General features: G+C 37.2%; 1 long non-coding RNA gene across 2 annotated transcripts; it reads left to right on the top strand.

Annotated features, from left to right (window-relative positions):
* The first annotated feature begins 505 nt into the window (after positions 1-505).
* On the top strand, positions 506-10,627 carry LOC132658730 (uncharacterized). Of its 2 annotated transcripts, XR_009598725.1 has the most exons (6): positions 506-619; positions 1,172-1,317; positions 7,678-7,888; positions 8,261-8,451; positions 8,885-8,984; positions 10,489-10,627. It is a non-coding gene; the product is annotated as an uncharacterized LOC132658730 (long non-coding RNA). The 2 variants fall into 2 exon arrangements; XR_009598724.1 differs by lacking the exon at positions 7,678-7,888.
* Positions 10,628-10,633: the final 6 nt, after the last annotated feature.

Genomic DNA, 10,633 nt, shown 5'->3' with positions numbered 1-10,633 from the left:
TTTCTGAGTGTGTAGAAGAATATATTTTTTGGAAGTGTCTGTGAACTTGTTATAAAAGCGTTCCTCACTCAGGCTTTTACTGTTTTTTTGTGTCTGCATTTTACTTTCCTCTTCTAAAGTGTTTGCATGATCGTTTATTCCCATCTTTCCACTTTAGGGCTCAAGCACACCATTTTGCTTCTTTTTCAGCTACAATAATTCAGACATGAAGATAAAAGTAGTCAATAACACAGTACTTTTAATGTACATACTACCATTGAGATATGAATGACATGAAGCATGATATTTAGAATTACAGTGTTATTTGACCGTTTTAAGCTCTACCCTCTCACCTAAACTTGTTGAGGCATTTTTTCTGTGACCATGGGAGAAGGGACTGCAAATGACCCCACCAAAACCATTTTGAAAAGGAAATGGTGTTGCTTTTTTCCCCTTATGCATTTATTGTAGACATTTCATAACTAACCAAAAGATAAAGCTAATTTGTTAATTCTCATATTTTCAGAAACTTACTCAAGTTTATAGAACTCTTCATGGAGCTTACACAAAAATTTTGGAAGTTATGCACACAAAGAAAAGACTTTTAGGCACCTTCTTCAGAGTTGCCTTTTATGGCCAAGTAAGTATACTTTAGTTCAAAAGTTGTTTTCCTTTTTAAACATTCACCTTGAATTATTAGGTTACCATAGCAGTAGTTACTGGTTCTAGGGTTCTGTCTGGGTAAAGCACCTGTCCCAACAGCAGGTGTGACCCTTTTCTCATGTAATGTTCACTTTGGTTTCCATATTTAGTCCACGAGGGCAGAGCACAGCATATAAGATTTGAACGTTTCCTTCAGTTTCATTTTCAGCCAGGCTTCTTAAATGTTTGTTTAATACCTAGTACTGAAAGTTTTCAAATAAAAATCAGGTAAGTATGCAAGTGATGAAAAATCGAGTGTAAAAACCTTCAGGCCAATGACATGCTCATATGACTGTGAGTTTGAACGTTCTCATTTATTTCAGCTACAATGTATGCATGTGGCTTCTAGAAATATTATTTAAAATCTAAAAAAAATAAAATAAAATAAAATCTAGCAAATACATTATTTCTGATTACTTAGTAGATGTTCTCTAAATGCTGCATTTGCTCATAATGCTTATAAAGTATTCTATGTTTAACTTTATAATAGTCTTTTTTGAAGAAGAGGATGGAAAGGAGTACATCTATAAAGAACCAAAACTCACCAGCCTCTCAGAGATTTCCCTGAGACTTGTTAAACTTTATGGTGAAAAATTTGGTACAGAGAACGTCAAAATAATTCAGGATTCAGACAAGGTAACATGCCCTGCATTTTGAAATCATTATTAGTTCCAGATGTGGTACATTACTTCTGACTTTTTCCTTTTTTAGCTGGTGGAGGAGAAGAAGGGGAAATAGAGTCTTTCCAGATCCTAAAAGAAAGGACAGGGGCTTTGGAATCAGAGAGAAGGATTCAGATCTCCATTCTCTGCCACTTACTAGCTGTGTGACCATGGGGAATATACTTAACCTCTCTGGGCCTCATTGTTCTCATTAGTAAAATGAACTGAATAATAGTGCCTTCCTCATAGAGTGTTGCATGAATTCAGTTCAGTTCAGTCGTGTCCTACTCTTTGCAACCCCATGGACTGCACCATGCCAGGCTTCCCTGTTCCTCACCAACTCCCGGAGCTTGCTCAAAATCATGTCCATTGAGTCGGAGATGCCATCCAACCATCTCATCGTTTGTCATCCCCTTCTGCTCGTGCCTTCAATCTTTCGCAGCATCAGGGCCTTTTCCAATGAGTCAGTTCTTTGCATCAGGTGGCCAAAGTATTGGAGTTTCAGCTTCAGCATCAGTCCTTCCAAAGAATATTCAGGGTTGATATCCATTAGGATGGACTAGTTGGATCTCCTTGCAGTCCAAGAGACTCTCAAGAGTCTTCTCCGGCACCACAGTTCAAAAACATCAGCTTTCTTTATAGTCCAACTCTCACATCCATACATGACTACTGGAAAAACCGTAGCTTTCACTAGATGGACCTTTGTCAGCAAAGTAATGTCTCTGCTTTTTAATATGCTGTCTAGGTTGGTCATAGCTTTTCTTCCAGTGAGCAAGCATCTTTTAATTTCATGGCTGCAATCACCATCTGCAGTGATTTTGGAGCCCAAGAAAGTAAAGCCTGTCACTGTTTCCATTGTTTTCCCATCAATTTGCCATGAAGTAGTGGGACAGGATGCCATGATCTTCATTTTTTGAATATTGGGTTTTAAGCCAACTTTATCACTCTCCTCTTTCAATTTAATCAAGAGCTCTTTAGTTCTTCTTCACTGTCTCTCATAAGGGTGGTGTCCTCTGCATATCTGAGGTTACTGATATTTCTCCTGGCAATCTTCATTCCAGCTTGTGCTTCATCCTGTCTGAAATTTTGCATGGTGTACTCTGCATATATGTTAAAAAAGCAGGGTGACAATATACATCCTTGATAGTTGTAGGGATTAAATTATTCAATGTATGGAAAGTGATTAGAGTTCCTGATATATAATAAAGCATTTGATAGTAATATAGAAACTACCATGCTCAATAGAAGTTAGCCATTATTGTTAATGTTGTGCCGCGTGAGTGTCAGTTTCATACTTTATGATTAAAATCATCTTAGGTGGGACTTCTCTGGTCGTCCAGTGGGCAAGAGTTTGCCTGCCAATGACGGAGACACAGGTTTGATCCCTGGTCCAGGAGGATTCCACATGCTGTGGGGAACCTAAACCTGTGCGCCAAGCTACTGTGCCTGCGCTCTAGATCCCGGACACCACAACTAGAGAGTACTCCCAGTTCACGAGAACTAGAGAAAGCCCACACACCGCAGCAAAGAAGATCAAATGCAGCCAAAAATATAAATAAATAAATGCGATTTTTAAAAGAAAAATCATGTTATGACACACCTTTCACTCTTAAGATAGCCTTAGTTCACTAGTTATATTTGTAGTGATGTAGGTTTAGGAGAGATGCCTTGATCTAAAGATGATCCATCCCACTAGACCCTGCCAAGGCAAGGATGAGAAAGGTTCCAGCAAGAGAGGCCGTTTCTTAGAAACGCATAGTTCCAGATAGACAGAATTGCGGAAGAGCACAATGGGAATGACTGATTGTCCTTAGTCACCATGGGCATGTTCAGGTTGAGAGCTGATTTTTAAGGTAGGAAAAACCTTTAATACAGTGCAAGATCTGCCGGCCCCAGAAATATGTACCGAGTGACTGTGATGTGCATGGTGCTCTGTAAAACACTTCCAGCATTGCCAGAGTGAAAAGCCAGTATTTTAAATGTATGCTTTATTGGATCCAGTAATTTTGCATTCAAGATTTTATCTTGTAGATGTACACAAAGAAGTACCTTTAAGATGTTTATTGCTATAAGATTTATATAACAAAAACCTGGAAACAATCTGTGCCCATACTGTTAAGGAAATGGTACTACCCTCACAATGGATATAGGTAAACAACCTAAAAAATTTATAAGTATTGATATGAACCAACCAAGATACATTCTTGAGAGAAAAAGGTGAGATCAGACATTATGGGCAGGATGATTACATTTGTGAAAACTGATATTTACATACACACACTTGTGTCTGCTTAGGAAATTTCTGGAATGATGCAAAGTTGCTTTTTAATTTACTTATTTTAATAGGAGGATAATTACTTTACAATATTGTGGGTTTTTTTTTTTTTTTTGCTATACCTCAGTATGAATCAGCCATAGATGGAATGATACAAAAGTGTTAATAGTTATCCCTAAGGAGATAGAATAGGTTCTTACAGAGAAGAAAAACATTTATTTTTCAAGCGTAGTCTCATGTACTGCTTGAATGTTTTACCATATACTTTATTTTTTATAAGGTTAAAATCAATCTTGACCTCTTTTTATTTCTTTTCTATGTTTTGTCTTAGGCAGATAATTAACTTCAACTATTTCCTTAGGTTTCTCACAAGAAATCTAGATATTTAATGGGAAAGAAAAGAAAGAATTTTTGAATTTAGGCTTTTGGGAGAAGTTTTAAAAGCTGCTAAGAAAATTTCTATCCCTGTCACAGGATTGAATACAGTGTTTGCTATGGGTTTTCCACAGTGGCCCTTGGTCAGATTGTAGTCATTTCCTTGTATTCCTAGTTTGTTGAGTGTTTTCATTATGAAAAGGTGTTAATTTTGTCAAATGCATTTTCTGCATTGATTGAGATGATCGTGGTTTGTTTCTTTTTCCTTCATTCTGTTAATGCAGTGTATTGCTTCTTTTGTTGCAGAGCGTGGGCTCTAGAGTACATGGGTTCAGTAGTTGTGGTACAGGGGCTATTTTAGTTGTGGTACCCTGGCTTAGTTGTCTTGTAGTGAGATCTTAGTTCCCCTACCGATGATTGAACCCATGTCCCCTGCAATGGATGGAGGATTCTTAACAACTGGACCACCAGGAAAGTCCTGTAGACTAATAATATTTTAATGTAAAGTCTCTTAAATCATGTGGTAATCAAAAAAGAGAAATATGTTGCTATTGTTATGATAATACTAGACTTTATAATTACTCATGGATTTACCTTTACCAAGACCTTCATACAGGTTTGAATTACTGTCTGATGTTCTTTCATTGTGATCAGCAGGACTCCCTCTGGTGTTTCATATGGGGCAAGCCTAGTGGTGTAAAAGCTGGCTTAAAGTCAACATTCAAAGAATGAAGATCATGGCATCCCGTTCCACTACTTCATGGCAAATTGATGGGGAAACATTGGAAACAGTGACAGGCTTTATTTTCTTGGGCTCCAAAATCACTGCAGATGGTGACTGTAGCCACGAAATTAAAAGACACTTACTTGTTGGAAGAAAAGCTATGACAAAAAAAAAAAAAAAGCTATGACAAAAAAAAAAAAAAGCTATGACCAACCTAGACAGCATAGTAAAAAGCAGAGACATTACTTTGCTGACAAAGGTCCATCTAGTCAAAGCTATGGTTTTTCCAGTATTAATGTATGGATGTGAGAGTTGGACTATAAAGAAAGCTAAGTGCAGAACAGTTGATGCTTTTAAACTGTGGTGCTGGAGAAGACTCTTGAGAGTCCCTTGGACTGCAAGGAGATCCAACCAGTCCATCCTAATGGAAATCAACCCTGAATATTCTTTGGAAGGACTGATGCTGAGGCTGAAACTCCAATACTTTGGCCACTTGATGCAAAGAACTGATTCATTGGAAAAGCCAGGAGCAGAAGGGGATGCCAAAGGATGAGATGATTGGATGGCATCACCGATTCAGTGGACATGATTTTGAGCAAGCTCTGGGAGTTGGTGAGGAACAGGGAAGCCTGGCATGGTGCAGTCCATGGGGTCACAAAGAGTAGGATATGACTGAGTAACTGAAGTGAACTGAGTGGTAGTGAACTCCTTCAGCTCTTCTTTATCTGGGAATGTCTTATTTTCTCCCTCCCTATTAAGGACAGTTTTGCAAGATATAGAATTCTTGGTTGATAGATTTGTTTTTTCTTTAAAGTCCACTGCCTTCTGACCTCTAAGGTTTTGATGAGAAATCTGACCTTACTCAGGATCCCTTGTATGTGACAAGTCTTTGTCTCTCACTTCTTGCAAAATTCTCTCTTTGCCATAGTAAAGTAATTAGCCTTCAATTAAAAAACATTGATTTTTTAAAAAAGAAAAAATTCTCTCTTTGGCTTTGACTTTTGACATTTGATTTTCATAAGTCTCAGCATGGATCTGTTTGAGTTACCCTGCTTGGAGTTTGTTGACTTTCGTGTCTTTCATAAGATTTGAGTTTTCACCCATTATTTCTTCAGATAGTTTCCCTGCCCCTTTCTCTCTCTTCTCTCCTTCAAAGACTCCCATAGTGTGCATGTTCACCTGCTGGATGATATTCCTCAGGTTCCATAGCCTCTGTCCTCTTCAATTTTTTTCCTTTGTGTTCCTCTGATCCATCTTTGACATTGTCTTATCTTCACATTGGCTGTACCTGCTGAAATGTGTCTTTGAATCCCTCTGGTGATGTTTCATTTCAGTTATTGTAATTTTCAGCTCTGAAAAAAAAGTTTTGGTTTCCTTTTCGATTTTCTTAGCTATTTATTGATATCAGCATTTTGTTGATAGATAATTTCCTTGACTTTTCCCACCACTTCTTTTAGTTGTTTGATCATGAATACTGTTGTTTTAATCTCTTTTTCTAGGGATCTCCTATCACTTTTTTTCAGTGATAATGTCTATTGGTTTATTTTTCTGTTTTGAATGGGCCATACTTTCCTATTTCTTTGTATGCCTTGCAATTTTTTGTTGTTGAAAACTGGACATTTGAATTTAATATTGTGATCTTTCTGGAAATCAGATTCTGTCCCTGTCCCAGAGTTTCCTGGGTTTTGTTTTTGTTTTTAATTGTTGTAAGCTGTGTCTGTCCCAAGAATCAGCCTGAGGTGTAAATTTGGGGTCTTCTCTAGTCTTTTCTGAGCCTGTGCCTTCCCCTGAGCATGCACAGTGACTTTCTAGTCAACCTCATTTATGCAGTTACCTTTGAACAGTCTAGTATTGGATGTCCAGCTCCTAAGAGGGGATGGAGAGGAAAATGAAGAGGAGAGGAGAGAAAAGGTGCTGGTCTGTTAAATCCCCTGAAAATCACTTTAGGCAGAGGGGGAGGGCATTGCAACAAAGGGAAGAGGTGGTATAAAAATGGCCACAGCCCCCTTGACTGTCCCCCTGTGATCAGAAGCAGCAGTCAGCAGTCATAGCACAGATTCACAATATTTGGAAGACAGGGTCTTTGTTCATCGTGGCTCCTACAAGCTGTTATAAGAATATGCACACAGCTATCTGCCGTAGTATTCAGGGATGAGGTATGGGTTACTGCCATTATGCCCAGAGTTAAAATTGAACAAAATCAAAATTAAGGTAATTTTCTGTCCAAGCCTTCCCCTGGAAGTTGCAAGTCTTCAACAGACTCCACAGTTCCAAAATTGTTCCATCAGATAGGTAATGATGGTGTAACTATTGTCTCTGTAAGGAGATAGATATCTGGTGCTCTGGCATCTTCTGAGAATCCTCTCTGTAATAGGTATTTTTTGAGGTGGAATTCAAATGTTCAGTTAGCCATTTTAATATATGGGGAACACATGTACAACCGTGGTGGATTCAAGTCAATGTATGGCAAAATCAGTGCAGTATTATAAAGAAATTAACCTCCAATTAAAATAAATAAATTTATATTAAAAAATTTAAAAAATAAATAAAAATTTTTTAAAGAAAGAAATTGAATGTAAAATAAAAGCAAATAAAAGTAAGTTTTTAAAAAAGGAAATGCTCAGCATGATCTCCGGTTTGTCAATAAATATATATGCATAGAAAAAAAGATTACAAGGAAATATATGAGAATGTAAATGATGGTCATTGCTGAGTGGTAGCATTGCAGTTTTTTCTGTCTACATTTCTATAATCTCCAAATAGGCTTCTGTAACTTCTTAATAATCAGAAGGAGACAATCCTTGAAGAAAGAGCAAAGACCTCTTCCAAGTGTGTATTCATCTCACAGTGTATTCAATGACTGTTCCTCAGTTGATCTCAGAGGTGTTAGTAGGTTACATGTACCCCGTTTTCCCTTCTGTTTTAAATTTAAAAAAAAAAAAAACTTTCTTAGTTTCCAGGTAAATGTCAAAGAGCTTGATCCCAAATATGCTTATATCCAAGTCACTTATGTGAAGCCCTACTTTAATGATAAAGAACTCACAGAAAGAAAAACTGAGTTTGAAAGAAGCCATAATATCAATAGATTTGTTTTTGAGGCTCCTTATACATTGTCAGGCAAAAAGCAAGGTTGTATAGAAGAACAGTGCAAAGGCCGTACAATCTTGACTAGTAAGTAGGACTTGGCATAACTTCTTTGTTTGACATGATCTTTTTTGATACATACAAGCAGCAGTTGGTCAGCAGGAAAATGTAATTGAAATTTTAATCGTTTATTGTCCTGCTGTTCAGTCACTCACTTATGCAAACATGCTATGTTATAAACCATTCCTTTGCCATATGTAATTATGTAATTCATGCTTAGTCTGAGTCGTCTCAGAGAGAATTTCTCCTTCAGTCCTGAAGTAATAAGGCACCTATTTGGTTTCTAAGGGATTTTCCAGAGAAAATATGGGGAGAATTAAGCACAGTAGATTTTTGTTTTAATTTGGCTATTTGATTTGCTATCTTAAAAGCTTATTTGTCAATCTTAATCTTTAATAGCTTCAAACTCATTTTCATATGTGAAGAAGAGGATCGCTATACACTGTGAACAGCAGATTCATTTAAAGCCAATTGATGTTGCCATTGATGAAGTAAAAGATAAAACTGCAGAGCTGCAAAAGCTTTGCTCTTCTGTTGACGTGGACATGATTCAGCTTCAACTAAAATTGCAGGGCTGTGTTTCAGTGCAGGTATGTTGGTTGCTAACCATGTATTAAACGTTTCTTGTTGTACGTCTTGCTTTCATAAGGGACAAGCACTAATTGTAATTGTTTTATACTCTGACTGGGTGCAAAAACCTCTACATCTTTTGTTAATTTAATAAAGACATTATGTTCAGCTTCTGTAAATTTTGTGTTATGTCAGAGAGCTTTAACGTAAATCCCTCTGACTAGAGCCAAGTCCTATATTTAGATAGCAGAAAGTGTTAACTACCTTGCTAGAGTATAATTTTGGCAGATGATTTGCTTTAGTTAATCTTTTTCAAATAAATTTATAATAAAACAGTAAATATGTTTCTCTGGTATGGATCTTTAACATAGTATTCTTTTTAAAAAGAGAAATGCAAAAATTACTTTTTAAATTATATTCTGACAACTCTCATTTTCTCCTTTTGTAATTTAGGTAAATGAAGTCCATTAGCATAAGCGAGGGCTGTCTTAAATGACAGTCAAGCTAGCAAGTATCCACCCAAAAAAGTAAATGCTTTGAAAGACATATTTAGGTAAGTGCTTTGTAGTTTTCAGATCAGACCACTATTTTTTTTTTTTTACTCCATTGTCTTCTTAAGTGAAACCAAAATATTCACCAAAAAATGTGCCTCTAAAAAAATTCTCGGTTCCCTTTTCTAACGTTTAAGTTACCTTCTAATGGTATTTTAGGTAGTGAGGAAATGTGTGATCTCTGTATTGCTGCATGACTGTAACAATCTCCTATTGACCCAAGGCATTAAATATGGCAACCACTTCATTGCTCTGGATATTGTGACACAAACGGAAGCCTACATTCGTTACATGATTTCTTCCTTTGCCTGGTTGACCTCATGTCACAGCTTTTCCAGATCATTTAGTGTAGGAAGGGTTGGATAGGCTTACTTCTATCCTGTATCCTTAGTTCGACTTGGATTCTGCCAGTCTAGGGCATATGATATCATCTCTGGACTGAGAGTCCCTCTAAGCCAAGGCATGTTTGAATGGTCACACAGTAGAAAAAAATCTGTTTTGTGTATACAAGAGTTTACATTCAGAATAAGAGAGAGAGATGAGTAAAGCAGAGTGAGTAGAAAGATAACTTCGACTCATTTGCTCCCAACTTACTTCATTTATTTTTCCTATCTCTGTATTATCAGCTATTTCAGGTTATAGAGCAACCAGTAGTCATTCATTCAATATTTATTAATGCCTGCTGCTGCTGCTATTGCTAAGTCACTTCAGTTGTGTCTGACTCTGTGTGACCCCGTAGATGGCAGCCCACCAGGCTCCCCCGTCCCTGGGATTCTCCAGGCAAGAATACTGGAGTGGGTTGCCGTTTCCTTCTCTAGTGCATGAAAGTGAAAAGTGAAAGTGAAGTCCAACTCTTAGCAACCCCATGGACTGCAGCCTACCAGGCAAGAACACTGGAGTGGTGTGCCATTGCCTTCTCTGTATTAATGCCTGCTATGTACAAAAAGATTCTACTCGTTGCTATGATAGGGATACAGAACAAATGGTCAGTGAGGTACTTTGTCCCCTAAGTTTTGCATTCTAATTATGGACATTAAACATATGAAACATACAAAATAATGGAAACATATTCTTATGATAAGTCATCAACTCCCTGTTGCCACTCTTACCAACCCAGAGCAGATGCTTCATGCCTATAACACCCAGCACTGTACTGGGTACATAGCCCCAAATTAGCTATTTTTGAATAAATGACATTATCTACAGATATAAACTACTGTGAGCACAACCATAGCTGATATCATATCAAGTAAGTGACTGAGCAGGTAGGCTTCCTAGAGGGTATATATTTTGAGCTAGGTTTTGAAAGAGATAAGAAATCAGAAGCAAAGGTGGAAAAGAAAAGATATTTCAGACTTAGGAGATGACATTAGCAGAAACACAGTGAGAAAATATGGGATTCTAATCTTCCTTCTAGGCAAGCCGTGGTTAAAGTAAATATTGAATGATCAGTGAGACTTTTGAGTAATAAGTAACAAACACTTTATCTTTGATCTTCATCTACAGGAAGTTCATCCAAGCATGCAGCATTGCACTTGAACTAAATGAGTGGTTAATGAAAGAGGATCAGATTGAATACCATGAAGGGCTCACATCAAATTTCAGAGACATGGTGAAAGAATTGTCTGACATTATTCATCTAACAGGCAAG

This window comes from Ovis aries, chromosome X (assembly GCF_016772045.2).
Source record: "Ovis aries strain OAR_USU_Benz2616 breed Rambouillet chromosome X, ARS-UI_Ramb_v3.0, whole genome shotgun sequence".
Lineage (NCBI taxonomy): Eukaryota > Metazoa > Chordata > Mammalia > Artiodactyla > Bovidae > Ovis > Ovis aries.
This window is presented reverse-complemented; position numbering and strand designations above follow the sequence as displayed.